Below are 25,771 nucleotides of genomic sequence, written 5' to 3' on the forward strand. Positions count from 1 at the left end.
CAAATTTAACTAGATTGAAATCCCTGCTCCTCCATTCATTACCTTGAGTGGATTATTTTACATCTTGCTGCCTCAGTTTCATCATCTGTAAAGTGAGGATACTTGTTTCATGGGGCTTGTTGGAAGGATTGTATGAGGTGAGACATGTAAAATGACCGGAATAGCGCCTGGCACATCAGCATCGTGGTTAAGTGACAACTATTGTTTATTTTAAACACTCAGATGATATTTTCTTGGGGCTCTAAGTATTCAAATCCTGAACTTCTTCATTCATAAATTGAAATCGCTGCTATGCATCTCCAAGAAATGCACACCGAGACGAATAAATTGGTTAAGGAACAATTAGGGAGAAAAGAAATTTGGAATCCTTTTAGGACACGCCCCAACCTTCACATAGTAAAAGCAAAGTCACTGAAAGTCATAGAAAGAGTAAGTAGATTTTAGGGCCTGCGTTATTGATGCCAGTAATCTTCTCAAATTTAAAAATATCGCCTGACATGCAGGTTAAATAAATGGAAGATCTCTGTGGGCCCTCCCCCTCCCCACCAACTTCTGAAATTTAGATTCAGAGTCTTAGATGGGGCTTCAGGAGCAAAATTTTTGATGAACATGGCAGATCATTTCTAAGCTTCCTCTCTCTCTCCCTCCTTCTTTCCTCTGCTTCTATTCATTCTCTCACTCATTCATCTGTGGTTCCTGACACCTGTATTCCTTTCCTAAATTTATGGAATACAGAAGTCCCAAAGTTCAGCCGTTTGTTCACCCTGAACCCTGGCACCAACGGGGTAGATGTGTAGATGCTCTCAGTGGAGCCTGGAATGGGGCATAAGAGGGGCCAGGATGCAGGGGTCGTTTAGGGTTTATAGCTATGGTGGCAGCCCTAGAGGAAGCAGAGGTGCCCTAACTGGCTGATTCCTGCGACATGACCTTCACAAACTTCCATCAGTCATGTCTACTTTTCAAACCTGGCCGACTAGGCTTCCCCCCAGCTCCACGAAGTACAGCTGACCCTTGGACAACACGGGTTTGAAGTGCATGGGTCCACTTAGAGCATATTTTTTTCCATAGTAAATACCATGGTACAACATGGTCTGAGGCTGTTGGAATCCGAGAATGCGGACCCAGGGATGTGGAGGAACCACGTATACAGAGGGCCGACCATAAATTACAGATGGGTTTTGGACCGCTTGGAGGGTCGGCGCTCCAATCCCTGAGTTGTTCAAGGCTCAGCTGTACTTCACAGGCTTCTGAGAAATCATTTTTTCTTGTGTTGACCAGTGTCGGTTCTTGTTTGCAACCAAGGATCCTGAGTAGTTTGTCTGTGGCCCGCAGGTAAAGTGAGTACTGCCTGATATATTCTGAACATTATCAATCCCAATTATTTTGCAAATAATTCCTCAGTTTGACCATTACTTAAGACCAGTGATATCATTGCAGTAATGCTACGAGGTCTTTCTAGACCTTCAATATTGTTAAATAGGGAGATAACATGCTTCCTATATAATCTCCTCAAGCCAGTTCTTAATCTTTACATTTTGAAAACATGCAGTCCATGACACCCAGTTGTATTTTTGGTCATTCTAAGTAGATGTTATTCAGTAATGCACCATCAATAGAATGAATGGATAAACTTCTATAAGTACCACATTGGGTTAAAGAGCATTTTCCTGGAAAAAGAAAAAAAACGACAGCTGAGAAATACGACATAGGAAAGTGTACATAATAATAGTAAAATAAACACCCAGCCTAAGAGAGAGAGCACCAACAGGACCTTTGAAGGCACCTTTAAGCTCATTCCCAATAAAGGTCTTCTCTCTCCTCCCCAAAATACACTATATTGAATTTTAATTAATTTATGCTTTTCATTATAGTTTTATCACATACATATGTATCCGCAAATAACAAATTGTTTATTTTGCCTTTTTTTTTGCACACTGTGTGTATTCTTTAGTCCCTTAGTCTCTCATTCCATGTCTTACTTCTGAGATTAATCCATTCTAATGTGTGTAGCTGCGGTTCATTCATTTTCATGGCTAATATTTCACGGAATAAATATGCTGTCATATATTTATTTTACTGTTGATGAGTATTTGATGTTGATGGACATTTGTTACTGATGGACATTGCTTTTAAAGTTTGCTATTACAGTGCTGCTATGAAGATTTCTGTATATATATTTTGGCATACGTGAAAAAGTGTTTTTCTGTGGTATGTTCTTAAGAATGGAATTGGTGGGTCATAGAGTGTGCATGAGTTTGACCTCAATAGATAATGTTATGTTTCTGAAATGGTTATAATATTTTACAATTCCATCACCAATTTCTGAGAGAGTTTAGAAATGTTCACCTGAAAGTCCTTTAATCTTTGCCATATTCATTCCTACATACTTTCTATTTTTTATGCTGTTAGAAGTTGAAATTTTTTATTTTGTAGTTTTTACTGTTCTTTGCTGGTATATAGATGTGCAGCCTTTTGCATATTGATTTTATATCCAGAAACTTTACTGAGCTCAGATTCATTTGGGTTTTCTGAGGCAGACAATCATATCTGGAAATTTTGTCAACTTTGCTTTTTGCTCTGCAGTCCTTCACCTTTTTATTTCTTTTCTTTTTTGATTGCACAATGTAGAACCTTCAGTAAACTGTTTACTGGAAATGTCAATGGCAAGCCTCCTTGTCTTATTCAATTTTAAAGGAAGTGCTTTTAATATTTCACCATTTAGTATAATGTATGCTATATATTTTTATAGACTAAAAAATCACTTTAAGGAAATTTTCTATTTTTAGAGCAAAAAATAAAATGCTAAGGGTATTTTAAAAAATCATGAACAATTGTTACTAATTAATTTTTAACTTACATCTGCTTTAAAATGTTCAAAAGATTTCTGGATTCTTCCCCTCTTCTTTTGTCCTTGAAGCCTGGAATATTGTTTTCATAATTAGCTAAGTAAAGTTCACACTCATGCATGCATGCATTCATTCATTCACCCATCAAAACTTCATTGAATGCCTACAAACTGTGAGGTACCTAGGGAGCATAAAAATCTACTAAGATAAGAAATTCATCAGAAATTAATAGAGATTTCGCATCAGCACTTCATGATTCCTTCAGGTTTTGGCATTGCTCTTCAGAGCCAAGGAGTCAGCCAAAGAAATAATATTCTAAGTGGCCCTGAGATCATAAAAGATAAAAGGGATTACTGGACTTCCCTGGTGGCGCAGCGGTTAAGAATCCGCCTGCCAGTGCAGGGGACACGGGTTCCAGCCCTGGTCCGGGAAGATCCCACATGCCGCGGAGCAACTAAGCCCGTGTGCCACAGCTACTGAGCCTGCGCTCTAGAGCCCGCGAGCCACAACTACTGAGCCTGCACGCCACAACTACTGAGCCCGCATGCCTAGAGCCCGTGCTCTGTTACAAGGGAAGCCACCGCAATGAGAAGCCCGCGCACCACAACGAAGAGCAGCCCTCGCTCGCCACAACTAGAGAAAGCCCGCGCGCAGCAACGAAGACCCAGTGCAGCCAAATATAAATAAATAAGTTTTTTTAAAAAGGGATTACTGCACTGTGGAGAGGTCTATAGCAAACACCAAGGACTTATGAAACCAGGGAGCCAAGACCTTATTCCTAGATGCACAGCACTTGGATCTAGAAGACACCCAAGGCCATTTGGTTGAGTCAAATGGTGCTCTTTGGGACAGCTATCCAGTCATCGCTTGTATAATTCCAGCCAAGGATGGAAAGTTCCATAGATCATCACTGTTTGTCTGCTGTAATTGTTAGGATGATTTTTCTTGAACTGAGGTGAACTTTCCTTCCTGGTACTCTTTTTCTAATTATCTCACTATGTCCTGTGCATCCACCAAAAAACGTGTGCCTCTCTCTGTGCCAGTCCTTGGCCTAGCAGGATCGAGGTGTGATGTCTCCTCGAGACTTCTCCAATCCAGACTAACCACGCCCAGTTTCTTCAACAGCTCCGCGTGAGGACTCTTTCCTAACTGCCCACCATGCTCCCTTTGGACACACTGCATTTGTCACCATCTCCCCCCAGACTTAGTGCCAGAGTCACATGAAATTCTCCAAGAGTGAGCTGGTCACGGTCAATGTCAGGGACGCTGACATCGTCCATCCTCCTTACCTCCACCTGTTCCCCCATCTTTCCCACTTTCATTCTCTGAATCAATCCTTGCCTTTCCCTTTCAAAACCTGGGCACCTTGGAGAGACACGTAGGTGTCCTTAGGAGTAAAGGTGGCCCAGAAGAACATCCATCCATTTCCCCAGAGGGATATTGGGCAGTGTGACTAGGGACCCCCTCTCCCCGTGCTCAGGAGAACAATTCTTTATGTGCTAAGACATTAAGAGGTTTCCCTCCACAGTCCCAGGCAAGAAGACACTGTGTGGTACATGAATACTATACAAAATAACTCTTTATAATAAATAGAATAATGAATGTGTGTTCGTTGGGACATTCGCCATTCCTTGTGAAATGTAAGCATCAAATAGGCATAGTGTCAAAATGTGGTACCAGCGTAGCTGTGGGGTCCTGGCTGAACCACCTAGCTTTACCCATCCTCAGTTTCCTCTTCGGTTCCCCTGGTTTTCTCATCGACTCTAAAGCAGGCGCGACAGTAACAATCACTTGCAAATCGGCCTCCCAGGGAGAGAGGCCCGTGTTGGACCTCTGCAAACTGTGACTTGCTGTACTCATGCAAGCATCCTTGTCACAGGGGGTGTGGTTTGGCAGATAGTAAGAGAATATTGTCAGAACAACAGAACCCCAACTCAAGTGTGTCCTGCCTTTGCATTCTTAAATTGCTCCGCGCAAATGATCTACATAGATTTTTTTAGATGCAGAATGCTCTAGAGGCCATTAAGACTTTCAGAACAACCTGTTGAATGCTGTCATACGTATCCTGGTTCTTCGTCAGGTGCGGTCACCTTACAGCCTCCCTGGAGCATGTATTTAGTCTCCTATTTGGAAGTGAGTTTCATTTTCATGAGTTCCTCCATTAGGTCACTCATCCCCCAGCTCGTGGCCTGTCCTCTTATTCGACGTGAACACTCTGACCACCCAGGCAGCAGAAGCCCCCCAGAAACCCAGGCTCTGCCCTGAGGTCCCAGTTCCTGCTATGATCTCTGGTCCCCGCTGCCTCCTACTATGGGGTTCTCTTCCTCAACCCTTTTTAGCTTCCAACAGCTCAAGAAGAATAAAAGATACATAGACAGCCAAGGAAGACAGTAGCTTACTAACCTGGATGGATCCAGAAAGGGCTATAAAAGGAACATCCTAGCCTTCTGAGGGTCATAAATAACGAAGATAATTTTCCCATGTCTTATGCAAGTATAATTTTTGGTGGTAAACAGTAAGATGATACACGATACATATGTATATTTCCTATCTGAAAATGTATGCAATTAGCATTTGGAAGATTGTAATTATAGCCTGGTTGGGCTTTTTGTAGGTGCTAAAATTGATTTCTTGGTTGAATTATTTTGCAATAGACTTAAACCACTAGTTGTACACCTAAACGAAATTGAGTGTGAACAAATCGAATCACTTTTATTTTACCTTGGATAAGAATTTATTGCTGCAAATAAAACTCCTTAATTAAATCTGGCATAGCGGGGCCTGTAGAGGTCCACATAAAGGCATTCTGTCACCCAGCTTTAGTGATGACTTTAATTTTAGAATAATGCCTTGCTATGCTTAGAGAGAATTGTGTATCTATTACGGACTGTCGGGGTAGTGAACTGTTTGAGTTCAGTACCTCTTGGAATCCCAGATGGACTTTGGATACATCTTTTTGGGAGAAGTGCTACTGATTTATAGATTATAGTTAAATACATCCAAAATTGAAACTTGCATCACTATTTCTGAAAATAACCTCTTAATTCATAAGCTTCCAAGGTCTCTCAAGAAGAGAAGAAAGGGGTGAATTGTGGAGACACGCTTTTATCCTGATCAATACATGTTAGAGACTTGATCAGAGAGAAATCATTAATATAAGTGCATTCGTTTCCTAGGGCCACCATAACAAAGTACCGCACGCCAGCTGGCTTAAAAGACAGAAACTTATTGGCTCACAGTTCTGGAGGCCAGAAGTCCAAAATCAAGGTGCCAGCAGGCTGTGCTCCTTCTGAAAGCTGGAGGGGACCCTTCCTTGCTTCCTCCAGCTTCCGGTGGCCGTAAGCGTTCTCGGGTGTTCCTGGGCTTGCGGCTGTATAACTTCCATCTCTGCCCCCACCATCACATGGCTTCTCCCTGTGTGTGTCTCTGGCTTCACGTGGGACATGAAGACACCAGTAATCCTGGAGTGGGACGTAGTCTACTCCAGTATAACCTCATCTTTCCTAACTACCTACAGCCCTGTGTCCAAATAAAGTCACACTCTGAGGTACTAGGGGTTCAGACTCCAACGTGTGTTTTTTGGAGGGGGACACACTCTAACCCTTAATAATAAGAAAAACTTATTGTTGCTCAGTTCTATATATCTTCTCAGGGAGGCAAACGGAAATTTCGTGAACAACTTACTGCAGATAAGAATTGCATGATACGTATAGTCTCAGCCTCCTTTAATTCACATTAATCACAGCCCAATCCAGTATAAAAACTATTAACTACCTTGAGGGCTGTAAAAGGATATTGTAAAATGATGGCAATGTCTTACTGTTTCCCCTGAGATCAGGGCAAGAAGAATGAGGGTTCGGCCGCAGTGAGAAAGCATTAAAGGAACATCCATTTGGGTCAAAATGGTCCAGCGTCGCCACTCTGTTACTGGGAATCTGCACCAGTCCCCTTGTCTGGGATGTTTTAGCAAAGTTGGAGGGTTCTTCTCTTCCAGAGATGGATGGAGTGGAGACATTTCTAGAAGAAGGGGTGGGTTGGCCCAGGTTTTCAAACTGCGTTTCACAAAACCTTGAAGTCACAGAAGGCACATGTGTGGTTCTTGAAAGCGTGGCCAGCAGCAGACGTGGTTAATACATTCAAACCCCTTCACTCTGTAGATGAAAAAGGACTTACTCTGTCCTCTGTGATTCTCCAGCCACTGAGTATGTTTGGGTTCATCAGGCTATTTATTCACAACAAAGGCTTTTTCCTCTCTAGTCTTTGGCTCGTAACTGTGCTCCCTCCCACGGGTGATGCCTTGATAATACTTGTGTGGTCCAAAGAGCCAGGTTCCCCTGTGTGGCTATAGTGATTTTTTTTCTTATAGTCCAGTGTGTGTGTATGTCTGTGTGTGTGTGTGTGTGTGTGTGTACGTGCACACAATGTGAACATATGTTCTCAAAGCACAGGAGAAAGATAAACGTCTCCTATGCCTTTCTAAATTTTGATATTCTATGCTCACATTGTCAGCTCTAATATCCTATATTTAATACTGGCTTATGGAATGAACTGGACCTGCTAAGTCTGAAGTTATAAAATAGCTCCCCATGCCCCCTTTCACATACCCACACCCAAATCACTCTTCTGAATTAGTCTCCTCTGACTTTGGATGGAATCTTGCTTTTCTGGCTCCTGTCAGATATCAATACATAGTTTCTTTTTGGCAGGTGCAGCTATTGCTTTAGTTTGGGAATCCCCGAAAGCAAAGCCTGAGACAGGGCTTGGGAGCAGTTTCTTTAAATGAGAGGTGAAGCAGGAGGTGGGCGTGAGGGCAGGGAGGGTGAGACAGGAAGAACCATGTGTATTATTGAGATCGCTGCCGTAATCAGTGGGGATTGATTCTGCTGGGACCTCTGAGAAGTCTAGAGGATGCTTCTCAGTGTTGTCCATCTGAGGGATGAGAGGTGGAAGAATTTATCCGCTCCCTGCTGGTGAGGGCTGCCCCTGGTGTGGTAACACCCTGCACTTCTGAGCTGTGTTGTGCGTGGACTGAAGGGCTCAAAGGTTTTCTGAGAAAGCCCTGGTGCAGTGCTCGCTTTGGCAGCACATATACTAGAAAGCCCTAGTGCAGAAAGCAGAATCAGCTTGAGTGTTTTACTCTAGCATCCGAAGCCCTTGCCACTTCCTCTTTGCCATTCCGGTTAGCATAATGCCAGTAATATAGTAGAGCAGCATGATATTCCAGGGATTGTCAGGATGACAGAGTGCAGGAGAACGAGCATACCCCTGGGGTAAGGCAGTGAACACGCACTTCTATCTTTCTGACGTAACACAGAGCTGCTTTGGGTTATCTCTCCTGAGGAGGTTTGAAAAGCACGCATTTTCCAGATGGAGAGCCACAACCCGAGTACCAAAGGCTGTGTTAGGCTGTTCCGGTCAAGATACCACATCTCATTCAGCAGCTACGGTTGGGGCTACTACTTGGATAAGTTTTTGCTAATCTACCATCATTCATGAAAATCCGTCTGATTTTTGCAGAAACCATAACAGATCCATTGAATGGGGGTAGGATGGTGACCTCCACCCCCGTGTTCATTAGATTTCTGAGAATAGCACCATTCTCACCCGTTCCATCTGGATTTGCGATCTTATCTGGGGGAGGGGGGGCACTTTCTGGAGTTTCCACTTGCTGTCTTCTTGGTTGGGTTTCTGCCAGCTGCTAAGTCTATACATTGTAATTGTACATCCCAGGAAAGAGGAAAGGACCGCAGGGTGGATCCTCAGACCCTCAGAACCACAGAGAGATGCGCCAGGAGTTCTCTGTTGCTTTTCTCTTGAGGTATTTGCCAATTTATTTGCAGCAGAAAAGCCAAGAAGACCAGCAGAAAGCGGCAGCTCTGAGGCTGAAAAGCCAAAACGAGATTTCAACAGTCTCATAATACTGGGAAGACAGGACTTTGGACTCAGGGTCTGCCAATGAGAAGGGATCCTTGAAGTACCCCCAGGCTGGCAGGTGGAACCCCAGCGGTAAGGGCGAGTGAGAAGTGGACCGGCCTCTGAGGCTGAAACCGTGCTCCTGATCAGCTCAACCACAGATTAGATTAAGGTGCTGTGCTCCCATTCTATTTGTGAGAAGCACAAATAAATCCTTTCAGGAAAAAGAGACATCATTCAGAACATTTACAGCTTTTCATGCACAATACTGGCATCTGACCCAAAGAGCAAAAATAGGCAATAGAAAAAGACCTGCTGTTAACAGATACGTGAGTGTATCAGATCTGGATTTTAAATAACTGTGATAAATAATAGAGGAAATAGAGTAAAGCGTGGACAAAAATGGCTGGAAATCTGATGAAATGAACCAGCTATTGCTAGACACTAAAACGTCACTGAAAAAAAAAAAGCCAGACACCAAAAGAGTCGTATAATTCCTCTATAGTCATATAAATTAAAAAAAAACAAAAAAACCCTAATCTATGGTGTTCAAGGCTAGTTACCTTTGGAGGCAAAGGGGGTGCCTCCTAGGCACAGGTGAGGTTCCGAGATTCTCATTTGGGGGGTGTGTTCGTTTTGTGAATATTTATCAAGCTGTACCCTGAGAATTTATGCACTTTTCAATCAAAGTTAAACAAAAAGAGAGACAGAGAAGCAGCCGCAGAGGCTGCACGATTGAAGGTAGAAATAATTGGTACGTTGGAAAATAGAGTTTGGATGTCTTATTCCACTTCAATTGCTCCTGGTCTATTTCAGGAGCCACCATCAGCTCTTGTCTGGGTTAATGCACAGCCTCCGACCTGACCTTCCTGTTCCAACCTCTGTCCCCTGGAGTCTACTTTCAACACAGCCACAGAGGATCCTTTTGAGACAAAAGTTTATGGTGTCACAGCTCTTCTAAACCCTCCAGTGGCTTCCCATCTGTCCCCGGATAAAAGCAGAGTCCTTCCCTGCAGCATCTAGCCCTGTTGCCTCCGGTCCCATCTCTCACTGCTGTGTCCCCTGGACCACCCCGGTGCAGCCGCACTGGCCTACTCCCTCCTTGGATGTGCCAGGCACACTTCAGGCCTTTGTCCTGGCCCTTCCCCCTGCCTGGCTCACTCTTGCACATCTAGGCGTGGTCCCTACACTTCTCCGTAGCACTTCCTGGCACTCTTGCCCCCTTACCCCGCTCAGCTTTCTTTTCCTCTCCACAGTTACTGCTTTCTAACATGCTATATAATATACTTTTTTCTCATGTTCATGACTTATTATCTCCCTCCCCTGCAAGGCAATAACCTTCATGAAGACAGGATTTTTTTTTGTTCACTGATGTGTCCCACACATAGAACAGTGCCCGACACAAAATAGATGCACAATAAATATTTTAAAATATATTTTGATGATGCAGACGCAATCAGAGAAGGAATCCAAGGATAAACAGGTAACTGCAAAAGAGAACCTGGGCCAGATATTAGATTTTTGTCTCCAAGCTACTCGTGTTTACAAGCTGTAATTAAAACGTTCACGTTTATATCAATAAATCTATGCATTCTCAATGGTCTGTTTCCACAGTAAACAATCCTGTTCAGTTTAGCATAATTACAAGAGGTTTGGCTCTAGATAGAACTGAGTTTGCATCTTCTCTCCACCGTTCACCGCTCACAGGACCCCGAGGAAGCTGCTGGACCTGTCGTGTCTCAGTTTCCTTGTCTGTCAAAGGGGAATAATAATGCCTGTCGTGTAGGATTAAATGACACGACACGTGTAAACCCACAGACCCCTCATGCATTCAGAAATGATTTCTCGAGTACCTGTTGTGTTCCAGGTGCTCTCCTCGACGCTGGGGGACGCTTTAATTATTCTTCACTACGTATTTACTGAGGGCCACTCACTGAAGTAGTATAAGACAGTGCAAAGCCCCTGCCCCAGAGCTCTCACTGCAGGGGGTGGGGAGACAGTCATTGAGCAAGACACAGTAACACACGTTTGGTAGGTTAGATGGTGACAGGTGCTTTGGAAAAAATCCAGAGGAGGGAAGGGGACTAGAGAAATGCGTGGGGGTGGGAGGGGGGGATGTCGCCACCTTCCCACCATGGAATCTTGACCTTGGTGACGAGTCACGGCACCTGCCCTCCAGGAGCACATCCTCCAGGACACGCGGGCACAGCATGGTCCTCCGTGGGTCACGTCTGCCGAGGTGGCAGATGATGCGTTGCTACGGAGGGAGAAGCAGCATCCGAACTCGACGCCCTGCGAGCTCGCGTCCCGCCGGCCGGGTCACTGGTCGCTGACTCAGTTTACAGTCGGCTGCGCCCGCGCAGGCTTGGGGGAGGGGCCAGGTCCTCCCCTCCTGGACCAGCTTTTCCAGTGAAGGCGGTGACAGAGGTTGGGCATTTACAGGATGGGAGAGAATTATCCTCCTGCCGATTTTTAAATCTGAACAGTTTGAGAACTGGAGTAGGCCCAGGTCCAGATAGGAGAAAACGCTCATTTTGTGACTGTCATAGAAGTACAGGCTTTCTAGAAAAGGAAAGAAATCCATTATCTCCCCTAATGGATGTGATCGGAAGTTTCTACTAAATATGGCATCAAAGAAACTTAAACCAATTCTCTGTGCTGAGTTTATGGTGCAGTCTATGGCTCCCGTAAGAGAATAAGTGATGATGGAGAGAGAAGTATTTACCAAAAGCAAAAGTGGGAGCCGTTTATTTAGTCATTAACTGTGAGGCTGGTTAAAATTATGCCGAAGAAACTGATTTCTTAAACACATAAATATCCTCCAGCACATTATTTAAAGGTTTCCATTTTCACTGTTCATTTAAAAGAAGGAAAGGATTAGTTAAATCATCCTGACTCTATTAAGGTTTTGGTTTAGGGAGACAGGACCGTTTCCATAGACACGGAGACCCTGGGTGCGCAGCCCTCATGCACGGGAAGTACTAGGGCTTCCTATGCGGAGGGGACTTGAATGCTCCTAAGGGGGCTTCTCCAGAGAGGCTGTCCTCATTTACTGAAGAGCTGTGGAGAGAACAAACCCTTTATTTAATCTGGAACTTTCTCCCCTCCTCTGCGCCTACCTTCATCCTTCCCTTCTCTTTCTTTAGGATCCATGTCAGCTTCTGCAACCTCCAGGCAGCAACCCCTGAATATCCCAGCAAATCCTTCCATCTTTCTCCACTCACCTGTGACGCCCAAAGTCTGAGCTACACAATGTTAGTTCCTCATTCTCCCCACCTCCCTGTGTTGCTTCTCCTGGCAGCACAAGAGACAGACCCTCAACAGCAAGGTAGAACCAATAGGTGTACCCAGCCATTCTTGATACCATTCTGGGCGCTTCATCTGTGTTAAACAATTTGTCATGAATTGAAAGCTGAGATGTTACTATACTATATTTTGCCGCTAAAGCTTTCCCAGGCATCTGTTTCCTCTGAGTTCATGAGGCGCAGACCCCCTTCTGCCTGAGATTGCTTCTGGGAAATACAGCAAAGATTTCTCCATCTTTACTGTCTTCTCTCTGTGGAGCTATAACATCTTTAGTAGCTCTAATTACCATCAGGAAAACAGAGAAAGCCACGAAGTGACCTGGCGGAGGTTTCTGTACTGAGGATGGGAAGGAACATCAAATTTAAATGGCCCGCTTTATTTTTCCTGGTTAAAAAGCTATGCATATTCGTATCGGGGGAAGTAGAAATTAAAAATAGGCGAAAGGAAAAATAAAAACAATTGCTAATCCCTCTCGAGAGGTAACTAGTGCTCACAGCTCGGCTGACATCCTTCAAGCCTTTTCACATCTGTGTGCACATGTATGTCTTTTCCTTTCCAAGAATGGAATCATTTTGAACCCACTGATTTACAGCACGCCTTTTCAAGTCGAAGTGTATTCTGAATGCTTTCTACGTCATTGCGTTTTCTCCTGTACGTGGTTCGGAAAGATTGAGTCTTCTTGATATCTGTCCTTTTAAACCCTGGATCCAATATGGTGGCAAATCCTGTTGGCTCCACCTCCGCAGTTGATCCAGAGTTCTGCCGCTGCTTCAACCCGGGTCTGAGGCACTCTCACCTCACGTGTGGAATATTGCCGTAGCTTCCTCACAGACCGCCACTTTCTGAACTTGTTCCTTAAGTCTGTCCCCAACACTCAGCACAGAGTGGTCGTTTGAGAACCGGGGTTCACGTTGTTCGTCTGTCCCAAGCCTTCCACAGCGCCCCCTCCACAGAGGAAACAGCAAGGGTCTCACTGTGGTCAGACTCACTGCCCCCCCTTTCCCTCTCGCTCACTCTACTTCAGTGCAGTGGCTTCCTTGTTATTCCTTGAACGTGCTCCAGCCTTAGGGCCCTTTTGCTTCTTTCTAGAACATTCCAGAACATTCTCTCCCCCACCCCCATCGAACGTCCTCTTCTCAACGAGACCTTTCCTGACTCCCCTCTTTACTATGTTTTCTAGCTCCTCCCCAAGCCCCTCCCCACCATATTCTCCAACTGCCTGCCCTGCTCCATTTTCCCCACAGCCCAATATCACCCTCCAACATGCCACATACTGTACTTTTATGAAAAGTGTATTGTGTTTGTTGCCTTCCCTTGTCCCCCAAATATACATGCGGGCTCCACAAGCCAGGTTTTCTGTGTTCCTCTCACCTCCGGGCAGTGCCTGGCCCAGAGTAGGTACTCCATAAGCATTTGTTGAATGAAGGAATAGCACGCTGCCTCTGGATGGGTCATGGGGTGTCTGACAGCCTCTGTTGCTGGGCTCCTGGCTGTATCTAATTTTTCTTGACTATTACGGATGATGCTGTGATGATCCCCCACCCATAAAAATAAACCATATGCTGTTCATACACCACTTACTTCTTTAGAACAAATTCTCAGAATCAGGGATACACTTTTAGGGCTTTCGATACATAGTGCCAATTTAACTTCCAAAACGCTTGCCTCAAGGGCCTCTCACGTCAGCAGCTGTATCCCATTTTCCCACACCCACGTCAACTTTGAGAAATACCGGGAAGTTCCATATGTGTGGAAGCCATTTTTTAAAACGGTCACACTTCACAAAGAACGTGAGGTTGGAGAAGACCTTGAGCCGTGGATAAGAGAGGCCGGTGAGTGAACAGAAGAGGAAAGAAGAGATTGTGGGCCTGGAATCTTGTTCCGGGAAACTGTGCCGTCCAGGACGGACTTAGGCTGAAGAGCGTAAATAGAAAATCCCCTGACTTGCCCCTTGGGGACGTAATCATTTTCCCCTCAGACTTTTGGACACTGCTGCTTAGACCCCTCTGCCCCCAGCAGACTTCCCAGGCAAAGCTACCGGGGGTGTCTCCTCGCTCTCCTTGGGACCTGGGTGGTAAGGAATTTGTCCTCCCACAAGGACAGCTGACCCTTGTCTCTGGCTCCTGGGAGGTGACCTCCCTGCCTGATAGGAGCATCTTTGTGATTCACGGGGAGCCCCTTGGACCACACGTGATTGTTTATGCTGATGGGGCGACTCACGACCCTCAGTTTGATATCGGCCCAAACTCTGCAGAGAAGGGAGCTGGAAGTGGGTTCAACTGTGTGGGCCATCAGACCATCAGTCGTGCCTCCGTAACAGGAGAGCTTTGCTGGTGGGGATTACCCGACGCAGACGGTCACACGCTGATGCTGGGAGGGTGGGCTCCTGAGGACAGCGGAGGCCTCGTGTCTGGGACCCTAACTCTGCCCTGTGTGTGTCTCCTTCATCTGGTTCTATCCTTTCCCTGGAATAAGCTGTAGTTGTGAGTGTAACACTTTTCAGTGAGTTCTGTGGGTCCTTCCGGTAAACTATGGGAAGTGAGGGTCGATTCGGAAAGCGCCTGAACTTGCAGGTGGGTCAGAAGCCAGGGCAGCCTTGGAGACGGTTCCCTCGGACTTTGCAGCTTGACTGGCTCCAGGTAAGGGCCCCTCTGCCTCAGTATCTGCTCTAGACGACAGACAACCTTCCACTGCCTTGTATTTCAGATGTTCCACTGTCATGCCAAGAAACAGTCACATGCTCTTGTAGCTTATTGTAGATACCAAAGATGTTTCTTGGAGGATATAATAAGGTTCTTATCTTTAGCTGTACCTACCCGTTCATACAAGATCATAATAAAAATCATGTACTTATTATCTGGCTACGTGCAGGCAGGTGTATAATCTGCCTTCTGTGTGGTGTGGAGATGACCCTTCTTTATAGGAGAGCCTCTCTCTCTTTTGCTTTCCACGTGGCAAGGTCATTTTTGCTCATCCTCAGACGGAGTATTTACAAAATAAAGCCAAACTCTTCTATTTGTGCTTACTCTGGCCTTTAACATGAAACAAATCCTTAACATTGGCAAAGGGCCTGACAAGCATTTAGTATTAATTAATTCTTGGAAGTATCTGGGGAGAAGGTAAGTATTCTTGGGAACTGACAAAATGGATTGTTTCATTAGGCAGGTAAGCCGTTCGCCTTGAGGCTCCAGCCACTCCTGTCTCAGGAGTTCTCTGCCCCAGGCTGGGGGGGCCCTCGTGCCCCCAGGCTTGGAGGCAGGGATGGATGAGGGCCATGCCGTGTGTGCGTTTGTCTCTTTTCTTTCCCTTTCACTGGTAGCCTCACTCCAGGCTTTTCCAATTCCAGCTTTTCCCCTACTTAGGAAACGAATTTGACTATGATTTCTCCCAAAAGTTACACGTGAGGGTCAAAATGTGAGTCCATTGGTGTCTGTGGCTGCTATAGTGTAAATGTCTGTCCTTTGTTTTGTAGAAGTTTTTCTACAGTTTCCCAGGTAATCATTTTATTACTTTTAAATTTTGCATCATAATGTTTGCCTGGAAGGCTGTGTTTGCTTTCTTCTCTTCTGTCCTTCTCCCCTCTTCCCCTGCAGGCCCACGTTCCTCAGTCCAGACACAGGCTGAAGGCACTGATGGGGCAGGGATGTTGTCTGAACGTGCATTGGCCACTGAATGTGTCAGTAATTAGAACACTCGCCCCGACACCCTGGCCACATGTTGTGTTTTCATCTCAGATTTGACTATAGTGTTTTCGGCCAGAGAGACAGCAGACCTCTCTCCCCTATCACCGCTGCCTTACTGCTGTTTGCACAGCCATATCCGTGCCACCCACTGTTGGGCAGAGGCCTCCTTTTAGTCACTTTCTTCTCCCGAATAGGACTTTGCACGTCGCTAATGCTCCATATGATGGATAGCACTCTGATTCACCAATATTCAGTCCTCTTCTATTTTCGGATTACAATCTTCCACACCCTTGAATTCAGGCGTGGCCGGGTGATGCGTTTCAGACCAGGATGTGAGACTAGAGGTGATGTGTATCCCTCCTGAGCAAAGGCCCTCCCTCTCCTGCTGTGGGGGACACTGAAGCCACCCATGGAGATGGCGGTGTTGTGAGATGGGGTAAAGTGACTTTGGAGCAAAGCCCCCCTCTCCCACCAGCTCATACTGGACATGTAGCATGAGAAGAAATAGCCTTTCAGTGTGCTTGGCCTCTGAGATTTTGGTGGTGTTTGTTATTAGAACCCAGCCTAGCTCATGGGTTGGCAAACTACTGCCCATGGGCCGAATCTGGCCCTCCACCTGTGTTTGTAAATAAAGTTTTATTGGAACACAGGCTTCACCCATTCATATACACCCATTACATATACATAAAGTTGCTTTCACTCTGCCATGACAGTGGGGAACAGTTCTGACAGGGGCTTCATGGCCTGGAAAGCAGAAAATATTTACTATTTGGCCCTTTAGAGAAAAAGTTAGCTGATGCCTGCCTATCCTGACTGAGACACTCAATGAAAGCTTCTTGAATTATTAACTTGACAATATAAAAGGTGGAAGCCCAAAACTGGTTGTAAACTAGCATCAGATTATTTTGCATGATGATCAGTGCAGCTTTAATTGGCAAGCATTTATCGAATGCCATTATGTGTCAGACTTGGGGAGAAGGCTTTCTCCTTGGGGCCCTCTGGGCTCAGGAGTGGGGCTCCCCTCCTTTGTAAGTCTGGGAAGTAAGGACTCAAGGTGGGAAGGAGGCTATGACAAGAGAATAAAAAAACCCAAGGACTCTGCATGGGCTGAGGGATTGCTCACCACGATCTTCATTAAAATTCATTCCTTCATTCATTCATCATACATGTCGTAAGCTGCTGTCATTTACTAAGTCCATGGCTGAATAGAAGGCCCATAGAAATCATTAGGCAATTACACTATAGTGTGATTAGTGTTAGCAGAAGAGCTGTACAGTATGCCGGGAAGGGTCTTCCTGATGTTTACCCCACTCTTGATCTAGCCAAAGTGGTAACTGGTGTAATTCCCTGAGACTGAAGCCAGGCAAAGTCTAAGAATTGCTGATTCACCTGCTGGAATACTTGGGAATTTTCTTCCCTCTGAGGTAAGGCCTGGAACAATGTCTTCACACCCGGCCTCATAAAGGAGCAATTCCTACATCATTGCTTCGGGCAGGGCACCACTGCTGAGGCCATAGCACAAAAGAGCTGTGCCCAAGTGCATCTGCCTTTAACTCTTTTCACCTGATTCTCCCCTAACAGCCCGGAAAGAAGCATCCTACTGATGATGATAGCATGACTGGAACTTGGGTTTCCTTTTTTTTTGTGGGGCTGTGGGGTGGGTCTGGGGTTGGGAGGAAGGGGCTGGGTAAGCCGGGAGGTAGGTAAATGAGAGGAAGATACACACAAGCTAAAATGATAGTAAACTGGACAGTGCAGTCTGCGGTTTTATGGGAAGCTTGCCTTCCCCACATTTCTACCTCGAGCAAATTGATTTGGTACCCAGTTCCAGCCATCATCTTATTTCAAGTCCGGTTACCGAGGAAACAGAGGGCACACTGCTGGGACAGTCTGCCTGTGTCCTGTGCCGACCGAGGCTATTAAAGCCCATCAACTCGGCCTCTGAGAAGCTCTGAACACAGACGGTTTCAACTTCCAGCCAGGTTCTTATTTATTTATTTTACTGCCTCGGCAGCAAAATGAGTTATTGAACCGTTCACTCTATCGATTGGGGCAGCTTTCCCCTGCATCCCTCGGATGCCCGAAGCCCTCTGGAGCTGGTGGCAGCCCAGAAGCCTTTTGTGGATGGTGGGTCCTCACCGGGGAAGCCAGGCGGCATCCATCCTCTGACCCCCAGGGCAGGGGCCCAGGCCGAGGCACACACGGCACCACCTGGCTTACAGAGCCTTTGAACATGTGAAGAAAGCTATGCCTGGACCTCCTCACAGAAAAACACACGCACACAGAACTTTGCATGTAATTTAATGGAGGAACTTCATTCCCAGGTTACATACTTTTGATCTAAGTTTGTTCTGCTTAGGACTAATTTCTGAGTTTTGAAAAAAAGTAAATACACTTCGGATGTGTCCAAGATTCAACAGTCCAGTGTCCTAGGGACTATCTGCCCCAAAGGGAAAATTGCACTTCACTGTGTCTCCTGGGAGATCTCACAGTCTACTCGGCCTGCTCTGAAAATGATGAACTTGACAGAGACCACCCCACGGTGTCTCCTGCCTGCTGTCTGCTTTTGTACAGCCTGCGAGCTAAGAATGGTTTTTACATTTTTCAGTGTAAAACGTAAACAACTCTATTAGGCTTTTGGGGGGACCGGTTGCTGGAGGAGTTGAGGAAATTGATTCTTGGTCCAAAAGCCCTTTCTAGCAAGGCCCTCCCCCTCCCTACACGCTTGGCTGGGGGAGGGGCAGTGATGTCAGAGGCACCGCTTGGCTTCTTCCACTACAATAGCTCTTAGCCCACAGGCTAAGGACCCAGTGTGGATGCGGCGACAACCTCCAAGTATGTTCACTCCAGCTAGACATTCAGGGACCAGGGGAATGAGCACCGGGGGTGGGGTGGGGGGGTGTCTGTGGACCCAGGGGGCCCACTGTGAGCTGGACCTAGGCCAGGGCTCCATTTATTATGTTCCTGACTAAGGCGGACAGACATGACATTGCTTTGTGACTGTACAATGTCAATTTGGACCCTGTGTCCCACGGTCCCCAAAATGTTGGCGTATTTGGCTTTCTTCAGTGTATGGTTATCCACATAAATGACCGTGGGTCTTTTGGGAGAAGACTTGGGAAATCATTACCCTTATACTTGCCATGTGTTGCAGGCCTTCCTCCCTCCCTCCCTCCTTCCTTCCTTCCTTCCTCTTGGGGACCCAGACTCTCCTTCAGTCACTGGGCTCTGGACCCCAAATCTGGATCCAGTCTGGAAACTGAGCAAAACTGGGGCCTCACCCTCAACCTCCAGCTCATCCCTCCTTGATTTCTTTGATTGCACAGATGGAACGCTCTCCTTACTGGCTGCCCATCTATTTTGCCTCTAGGGCCCTGTGCTCTGTCTACTATTTCCCTAACTCCCTGGGGGTCAGGCCCCCTGTCTGCCCCTCTGACCCGGACACTCACTGGGATAACCGCCTCCACCTGATTCTGCAGGTGGCCTCCGCCGTCTTGGTGTCCTCTTGTCCCCTGTCCTGTCGGTGAGCCCGGCTGTGCAGCAGCGTCTCTGCAGAGGCACCCAGAACCTCCGAGTGCAGCTGGAGCCCTTTTGGAGGGGACGGGGCAGCCCGGGGCCCCCTGTGGAGCATGCCCTCTGCCCTTACACAGTACACCCACTTGACCAGGCCCATCCCTCTGGCAGTTTAATTGCGTCTGCACCACCTGCCACTGGCGTGCCGGCGTTTCTGTCTCACCTGGCGCAGCTGTCACTTTTTCCATCTCTGGAGGCCATCCTGGTAGCATGTCCACACCACCTCCTAGGGCTTCACCCTGAATCCCAGCAGAGCACTCCCAAACCAAGAACACTTCCTTTATCCAGCCTCACATCTGCACCCCTTGCTTCCAGCGCCCCCAAGGCCACCCCTCCCACATGTGGCCCGCCCTGCTGCTCCAGCGGGCCGGGCCCTGCAGCCGCCCTGGGCTATAGTCCTTTTCCTCCTTGTCTTGGCTGGATTACGTTGTGACTTAACCTTTGCTGTACTTGTGGCCAGAGGGGCGGTGGATGAGGTCCCGAAAGGAGCACATGTCTTATGGGGCGAGGCCTCTGCAAGCGGCGGGGAGGAGGAACCGCTCCTGCAGGCTTGGGGGTGGGGTGGGGGGTCAGCAGAATCTGGGCTTTCCCGATTCTCAGCAGCATGAACCCCGATGTCCTCATCCCATGTGCCAGGGTCGCATTCTTCCCCAGCACAACGGGCCTGCCTTGTTTCCTACTGTAACTTTCCCTGAAACTCTGCTGCCCTGGAGATGAAGTCCTTTGCCTTGCCTTCAGCCTTTCCTGCCCTCCTGTTACAGGAGATGAGAGCCTTTTCATATGCTCCCCTCCTGCTTTCAAACCTAGCTTTTTAAAAAGAAATTTTAAAAAATTAATTAATTAATTAATTGTTGGCTGCGTTGGGTCTTTGTTGCTGCGTGCGGGCTTTCTCTAGTTGTGGCGAGCGGGGCTACTCTTTGCTGCGGTGCACGGGCTTCTCAATGCAGTGGCTTCTCTTCTTGCGGAGCATGGGCTCTAGGGTGCGTGGGCTTCAGTAGTTGCGGCACACGGGCTCAGTAGTTGTGGCTCGCGGGCTCAAGTAGTTGTGGCTCGCGGGCTCTACAGCACAGGCTCAGTAGTTGTGGTGCACGGGCTTAGTTGCTCTGCGGCATGTGGGATCTTCCCGGACTAGGGCTCGAACCCGTGTCCCCTGCATTGGGAGCGGAGTCTTATCACCTGTGCCACCAGGGAATCCTCAAACCTAGCTTTTAATTGCTAATTAACCACTATCAGCTTTTGGCTATCTTCTTCCAGAAGTTAATCAACTCCAGTGGTGACCCCCCAGTTCTGCTGTCCTTATAGCAATGATGCCCTCGTATTTCTCATACGTCTGATGCATCACACCAGCTAATGCACCCCCCCCCCCCCCCCACCGACTGGCCATCCCGTTTCACCACTGGTGAAAGCTATAACGATCTGTGCTGGGGTGTCTGGACTCTACCTGCAACCAGCCATGGGGTTTTTATTGTCAGTCTGGTGACAGCTGATCCAGCTCCAATGTCACATCTTAATGTCTGCTTTCTCGACCCACTCCTGATACCAATTGTCACGTGTTGGATTCTCTGGGAAGCCATCTGTGAGACGGAGATTACTGTACAGCATGTTTTTGAGGGAGGTGTCTGGGGAGCCCCACCCGTGGAAGGGAGAGGAAAGAAGCAGAATTGGGCAGAGGAAGGAGTCGAGTTGTGGTTCAGCGCCCACAGGGCTGGAGTCTTTCGTACCCTCCATCCAGGTGAGAGCCACCCAGAAAGGGTGTGTGACCTTTGACACTGGAGGGCTCTCCTGGGGTAGCACTTCCAGCAGCTGGGGTGTACATTGTTCCTGAAGGAGACCTGGGCAGCCCAGCCTCTTGTCCACTGCCCCCGGGGCAGATTATCTGACCCCCAATCCCAGCTTGTTTACTGACACCCGTGGCCTTGGATCCATCTCTTAACCTCTCTGATTCTCAAGTTTCTGTAAATTAAAAAAAAATAGTTAAAATTAACATATGCCCATTTTAGAAAAGCATGGAAATAGACTGTTTCCCATAGTGGCTGCACCAGTTTACGTTCCCACCAAAAGTGTACAAGGTTTCCTTTTTCTCCACCTCTTCACCAACACTTATTTCTTGTCTTTTTGATAACAGCCATTCTAACCGGTGTGAGGTGATATCTCGTTTTGGTTTTGATTTGTGTTTCCTAATTAGCGATATTGAGCATCTTTCATGTACCTATTGGTCACCTGTATGTTGCTGGTGGAAAAATGTCTTTTCAGATCCTCTGTCCATTTAAAAAATTGGATTATTTGGTTTTTTGCTATTGAGTTGTATGAATTCTTTATATATTTTGGATATTAACCTCTTATCAGATAGATGACTTGCAAATACTTTTCCCATTACGTAGGTTGCCTTTTTATTTTGTTGATGGTTTCTTTTTGCTGTGCAGAAGCCTTTTAGCTTGATGTAGTCCCACATGTTTATTTTTGCTTTTGTTGCCAGATCCAGAAGATCGTTGCCAAGACCAATATCAATGAGCTTCTTACTGCCTTTATTTTCTTCTATGATTTTACGGTTTCAAGTGTTACATTCAAGTCTTTTATCCATTTTGAGTTAATTTTTGTGTATGGTGTAATATAGTGGTTCAGTCTCATTCTTTTGCATGTGGCTGTCCAGTTTTCCCAACACCACTAGAGACTCTCCTTTCCTCACTGTGTATTCTTGGCTCCTGTGTTGTGAATTAATTGACCATATATGCGTGGGTTTATTTCTGGCCTCTCTATAATGTTTGTGTTTTTAGAGAGGGGAATGTTTCACATTTTAAAAAATGAGAGAGAGAGAGAGAGAGAGAAAGAGAAAGGAAGGGAGGGAGGAAGGAAGGAAGGAAAGAAGGAGGGAAGGAAAGAAGGAAGGAAGGGAAGAGGGAAGGAAGGAAGGAAGGGAAGAGGGAAGGAGGGAAGGAAGGAAGGGAAGAGGGAAGGAAAGAAGGAAGGAAGGGAAGAGGGAAGGAAAGAAGGAAGGAAGGGAAGAGGGAAGGAAAGAAGGAAGGAAGGGAAGAGGGAAGGAAGGAAGGAAGGGAAGAGGGAAGGAAGGGAAGAGGGAAGGAAAGAAGGAAGAAACCAGCTAGGTCCATTGGTTGTTGGCATCTTGATGACCATCCTTGGACGTCTCTCTACATTATAATTATTAATCTCGGTGACTTTTTACATCTTTTGGAAAGGATCAGGGGTGCTCACATTTGTGCCATTGCCGTGAATAAACTACTCCTGGAGACTTTGTCCGGCTGATGGTCCTTGTATTTGCCTGTAACGTGATGTTTCTGTTGTTCTCTGAGAGCCTAACAATGTTACACTTTATAAGCCATGCTTCTTTCTCAGAGATCATAAATTATAGACTCTCCAGCCACACTTGCTTTGTACACATGCTTTTAATAATATTATTCTTTGACTCCAAATTGAATAGAGAATCAACCAGATTCAGTATAATGGGTGCCTGATTAAGGATGAGGATTCACTAGTTTTGTGTCATGCAACAGTTTGCATCTTTGCCTTAAATATATTAAGTTTAGGAAGCCAGCAACCATAATTTTTTTTTCATATTCCACCAGGTTTAGAACAGAATGATGTTCAAGTACAATAAAATTCTCCCTTGCAAAAGCTCACCAATTCCTAATGATGGCAACACTCCAGAAACTGAACTGGGGTACAGAACCTCAGGATACAACATCTCTGAGTGTTTGTTAACCAACTGATCTGCAGAAATAAAAAAAACTCTGAGTCCAACGAGCTGTTTAGAGTGTTGCTGTGTGTGTGGATTCTGTGAAATTAGATCACACGCTGGTTAGGAGACAGAGAGCAATGGCCATTTGATGAACTGATACCTGTGTTCAGTGTGGTTTGGGGTTAGGCTTTTTTAGTCATTAAAAAACTCAGAGGGCTTCCCTGGTGGTGCAGTGGTTGAGAGTCTGCCTGCCAATGCAGGGGACACGGGTTCGAGCCCTGGTCTCGGAAGATCCCACATGCTGCGGAGCAACTGGGCCCGTGAGCCACAATTGCTGAGCCTGCGCGTCTGGAGCCTGTGCTCCGCAACGGGAGAGGCCGCGATAGTGAGAGGCCCGCGCACCGCGATGAAGAGTGGCCCCCACTTGCCGCAACTGGAGAAAGCCCTCGCACAGAAACGAAGACCCAACACAGCCATAAATAAATAAATAAATAAATAAAATATTAAAAAAAAAAAAAAACTCAGAAAGCCAGGAAATTACTATAGTATTTATTTACCTTTGCTTTTCTTTTTTTTTTTTAAAAATGCTTCTTTATAAAAAAGTGAATCCCTCTCATAATTCTCCACGTTAAAAGACATACGAGTCCTAAGTACAATTAAATGCTCTCACCACCATGCTGGACTCTTATAAAGGCCACTTAATAAATCGCGTTGTGTTTAGGACTGTCACAGGCAGCATCTACCCCAGGATGTTTTCACAGTCTCTGGCCCCTTCTGTTTCAGCCTCGTTATAATTTCTCAGAAACCGACTCACAGACATAGAGAACAGACTCTTGGTTGCCAAGGTGGAGGCAGGTGGGGGAGGGCTGGAGGAGGAGGTTGGGGTTAGTAGACGCAAACTGTTATATACAGGATAGATAAACAACAAGGTCCTGCAGTACAGCACAGGGAACTATATTCAATGTCCTGGGATAAACCATAGTGGAAAAGAATATAAAAAAAAGAATATACATATATATATGTATAACGGAGTCACTTTGCTGTACAGCAGAAATTAACACAACGTTGTAAATCAACTCTACTTCAATAAAAAAATAATTTCTCGGAGAAGAGGTGTTGATGATCTCCACCCTCGCTGTTACCCTGTGAGAATTGCCAGCCTTACTTGCTCTCTGTGGAGGCTTCCTTGGTCTCCCAAGCGGAGGTCTCCATCCTCGGGCACCATTGCTCTGCTAAATGGCCCTGTGGCTTCTGGAAAACAAAGACACAAACGACTCTGTTGCTGCGACCAGCTCCCATCTCTGTTACCTCTTCCCAGGAAACTGAACAGGGTGACACAATGGCAACTGAACTGCGGTGATGGTCATGGGAAAGGAATAAGGGGGTTCCTGATTTTGATGGGAAGGTTGAACAATCTCTCTGAAGCAGTGGTATTCAAACAGTGCTAATAAGAAGGAGTGAGCCATGCATATATCTGGGGCAAGAGCATTCAGTGCAGGACTAGCAAGTAGGAAAGGTGGAAATGGACTTGGTGTTTCTGCGGAACCCGAAAGGCTGTGGGGATTTAGAGGATGGTGAGTAGGCAGGGGTGGGAGCTGATGCTAGAGAGCCTGGCAGGGGTCAGATCAGAGACGGTAAGGAAATTCGAGTTTAAGGAAAATGCTGTGAGAAGAGCAGTGTGTGGGCATTCAACACAAGGTGGTTTCTTTTGCCTTGCAGTTTTGTTTTTGTTTTTTGTTTTTTGGCCGCACCGTGCATCATGCCGGATCTTAGTTCCCCGACCAGGGATTGAACCCACGCCCCCTGTAGTGGAAGCGTGGAGTCTTAACCGCTGGACCGCCAGTGATGTCCCTGCAGTTTTTTAAGAACAATGGGAAGCCATGAGAGGGGAGGGTCATGGTGTAGTTCTGGTGATGGGACAGACTTGGGAAGAGAAATAAGGCGGCTGAACCAGCCAGAGTTCAGCCAGGAGACAGAATTCGCACCACTTATTGGAACAGAGAGAGTTTAAAGAAACCTAAAAACAAGAAAAAATGCCTTTTATATTTCCCCACATTTTCCATTTTGGGGGCTCTTTTTTCCTTTGTGCGGATCCAAGTTTTCATCTGGCATCATTTCTCTTCACCCTGAAAGACTTCCTTTTCTTGTAATGAAACAGTGAAACTTCCTTTGCACTTTTCTTGTAGCGTAGGTCTGCTGGTGCCAGTCTCTCACTTTTTTGTTTGTTTGTCTGAAAAATCTTTACTCTGTCTTTATTTTTGAAAAATATGTTCACGAGATATAGAATTCTAGTTTGACAGATTTTCTTTCAGAACTTGAAAGATGCCATCCCCCTGTCTTCTGATTTGCACTGTCTCTGACAAAACATCTGTTTTAATTCTTAGCTTTCTTACTCTCTCCATAAAATATGTCTTTTTTCTTTGGCTGCCTTTAAAATTGTCTCTTTTTCACAGTTTTTCAGAATTTTGATTCTGATGTGCTTTGGTATAGTTTTCTTTCTGTTTTCCTGATTGGAGTTTATTGTGCTTCTTGGATCTATGGGTTTATTGTGGCCATCGGTAGACTCTGAACCCCAAGAAGGCAAAGCCGGATTCCTCTTCCGTAAAATGAGGGTGAGTAGGTGTTGTACTTACCTGGAAGCATTAACTGACAATGAGATAGCAATGAGATCCATAGAGAATTAAACAGATGGTTCCCTTCCTGCCTGGAACAATTTTCTCCATCTGGGTCTGTCAATGGCTGGCATTGGCGGCACA

This window comes from Balaenoptera musculus, chromosome 11 (genome assembly GCF_009873245.2).
Source record: "Balaenoptera musculus isolate JJ_BM4_2016_0621 chromosome 11, mBalMus1.pri.v3, whole genome shotgun sequence".
Classification (NCBI taxonomy): domain Eukaryota; kingdom Metazoa; phylum Chordata; class Mammalia; order Artiodactyla; family Balaenopteridae; genus Balaenoptera; species Balaenoptera musculus.